At 42.7% G+C, this 3,333-nt stretch overlaps 1 long non-coding RNA gene across 1 annotated transcript; it reads right to left on the bottom strand.

The window, feature by feature from the left end:
* Positions 1-1,377: 1,377 nt before the first annotated feature.
* On the bottom strand, positions 1,378-2,527 carry LOC126875956 (uncharacterized). The gene is made up of 2 exons (XR_007693811.1): positions 1,793-2,527; positions 1,378-1,729 (listed from the first exon to the last, which is right to left on the bottom strand). It is a non-coding gene; the product is annotated as an uncharacterized LOC126875956 (long non-coding RNA).
* Between the last annotated feature and the right edge of the window lie 806 nt (positions 2,528-3,333).

The following is a 3,333-nucleotide window of genomic DNA, read 5'->3' as shown; positions in this document are numbered from 1 at the left end:
ATTGAAGGTAAAAATAGAGTAATAGAATATTACAGTATAGGAAGTAGCCCTGCGGAATCTAGGTATCATTCTTACGAACTAGAAACGTTAGCAGTTATGAACGCCGTCAAACATTTCCGTCATTATCTCCACGGACGAGAATTTCTTGTCGTCTCCGATTGTAATCCTTTGAAGGCATCCAGTAGTAAGATAAATTTAAATGGCAGGATTTACAGGGGGTGGGCTTACTTACAAACTTTTACTTTTGACATTCTGTACCGGGAGGGTAAACGAATGGCCCACGTAAATTTTGTCTCGCGAAATCCTTGGATTAGACTTGGATCACCTTACGATCAATGAAGTCATAGAGAAGGAAATCAATCTGACCGAAATCTCCGAAGACTAGCTGTTAGTGGAATAACGTCGCGACTCCCAAATTTCTGGGATCGTCAATAAATTACAGAACGAAGAGCTCGCGGAAGACGTCGCGAATACGTATGAGTTACGGTCCGGTACCCTTCATCGTAAAATACAGAGAAAAGGCAGAACTCTCTACTTGTCCATTGTCCCCAGAGGTTTTAGATGATCTGTTATTAACCATGTGCAACAGTCAATTATGCACTTAGGTTGGGATAAAACGCTTGAGAAACTGTGCGAGTGTTACTGGTTCGAAGGAATGGCGGAGTATGTTCGCCAATTCGTAGAGAACTGTCACGCTTGTCAAGTTTCGAAGGCCAGTTCAGGTAAAATACAAGCTGAATTACATCCTATACCTAAGACCAGCATACCTTGGCAGACAGTTCACGTCGACATAACGGGCAAACTAAGCGGTAAAAGTGGTTCGAAACAGTATGTCATTGTTTTGGTCGACGTCTTCACTAAATTCGCATATCTGCATCATACTCGTAAAGTAGATTTCCTTAGTACCGTTAAAGCACTTAAGTACTATATTTTTATTCGGCAGTCCTTGCCGGATTATAGCGGATCAAGAGAGGTGTCCTAACGGGTAAAGAATTCCAAGATTTCTGGCAAGGTAAACACTAAAACTCCACTTAATCTCAACCGGTGCGAGTAGGGCCAACGGTCAGGTAGAGCGTACTATGGGTACGTTGAAAATTATGTTCACAATCATAGAAACGACCGGGCGATCGTGGCTAGACGCGATTGGCAAAATACAGCTGGCTTTGAATTGCACCACCAACCGCGTGACTAAATCGAGCCCATTGGAACTATTAATTGGTGGAACAGCAAAGACCTTACGACTCGTTGATACCCGATAATATCGAAGAAAGAGAAGTAGATATCTCTGATGTAAGACAGCGGGCAATAGAGGATATATAAATTAGTGCTAGGTACGATAAAGGTGGAGTTGACAAAACTAAAGCTAAGGTAGTTAGGTTTAACCTTGGTGATTTTGTATTATGCAAAAACGAGGAAAGAAACCAGACGAAGTTAGATCCGAAATTCAGGGGTCCATTCGAGATAGCAAAGATTTTGGAAGGAGATAGATATACTTTAAAAAACCTTAGACGGCAAACAATCATATAAGGACAGACATGACAGACTGAGAAAAATGCTAGAAAGTTGTGCCCCTGCTGAGATGGACGTCTGCGGTGATGACAACGATGGTGATTATAACGATGCAAGTGCACTGACCTCAGAGGATCATTAACATCACATTGTGGTCGTAGTATATACCCACAGTGACGTTTGCGTATCTGTAATATATCCACTGTGATGTTTCATGTATCTGTAATATACCCACAGTGACGTTTGCGTATCTGCAATATATCCACTGTGATGTTTCATGTACCTGTAATATACCCACAGTGACGTTTTGCGTGTCTGCAATATATCCACTGTGATCTCTCATACATCTGTAATATACCCACAGTGACGTTTTGCGTGTCTGCAATATATCCACTGTGATGTTTCATGCATCTGCAATATACCCACAGTGATAACCCAACGTAGCAATATGATCCAACCAACTGAGATTCATCAGTGTACGAAATCGAACATGATCTGTCGTGTCATTACGGTCTGGCGACTCACAGAACGCAACTAGCACTTTGAATACAAACTATAACGCTACAAATTCTTGTTCTCTTTTAGTTTTGTGTTGTCAAGCCCCCGAACGAAATTTTGTTATTGCACTGGACCCCTGACTTACTTGGACATTTAGTTAAATCGTAAATAATGTCAGTTGCATCGAATCTAATGTAAGAAAGCACGATATTTTAGTTACACACGAGAACCTGTGATAGTCAGGATGGCTGTGTCGGAGATGAAAGAACACCGGAGTCTTTGGAATTTTGGTTAATCCCGCAACATTGTAACCTAGAGTCTACTATAGCTGTAATTAAACAATTGTAGTTATTCAATCCGATTGTAATTGTTCGAGAGTTGTGATAATGAGCTTGGGCTCGAGGCGACAGTCAGTCGCCGGACGTAGCCGCGGTCACGGGATGAACGCTTTGTCTAACAAAGGCATGGAATAATTCTATAGCTCTCCTTGAAAAGGAAATAGTTGTAACACTCGACAGTAAACATTTCAACGGTCTCTGTCTCGTAGCTCGCCACACGCAGACCCTATTCTTCGAGTAAGATGATTGCCAGATGTCGATGCGTCTCCGCAGTACATGTTCAGCTAGCCCGAGGGCCTGTTATAAATCTTAAGATTTAGTCAACTAAAGTCCTTCAAACGGACAAACAGTCTATGTCCCAACTACGGGAAGATAGGGGAGACCTATTTTTCAACGAGCGGCGTCTCCCACTAGCAACTTTCCCTCGAGGGCGGCTAGCATCTCTTTCTAACCACCGGTATGGAGATTGACCAATCAGCAGCAACGCCAATTTCCCTTACTTTCTAAACGAAATATTTTCTCGACGAATCCGATGATCTCGTGTCCTTAGACACACCCCATTATAGTTTTCCTCTGTGGTATCATCGGGACGGGAGATTCATTCTCTCTCGCGATCCCGTCGACTAAAGAGTAACGTCTTTACACTCAGAAACTATTTTCACGTTTTACCAACAAAGAGTCAGACGTAGATTCTGCGACAACGTCCATCTATCATCCCGTTGGCCGCGGATTCGTTATCGAACCTGAGACCATTGTCACTAGTGTCGCGAGCGCCCAACCGCCGTGGTAGATTGTCGAATCCGTGTTACCCATACTTGTGTCAATAAATCGTATCTTTGTCACACCGCAACGATGGCTACCTTCAATGAAGACTCATCAAACACCAACAACTCTATCCTCAACGCTACCCTGACATATCTAATTGTGCGAGATCAGAATGTTTAGCCTCAAATAAGAATTATGGAACTACACATTGTACAGGACGACG

Source organism: Bombus huntii, unplaced genomic scaffold (genome assembly GCF_024542735.1).
Source record: "Bombus huntii isolate Logan2020A unplaced genomic scaffold, iyBomHunt1.1 ctg00000060.1, whole genome shotgun sequence".
Taxonomy (NCBI): domain Eukaryota; kingdom Metazoa; phylum Arthropoda; class Insecta; order Hymenoptera; family Apidae; genus Bombus; species Bombus huntii.
Note: the sequence above shows the minus strand (reverse complement) of the source record. Positions and strands in the feature narration are given on the sequence as shown.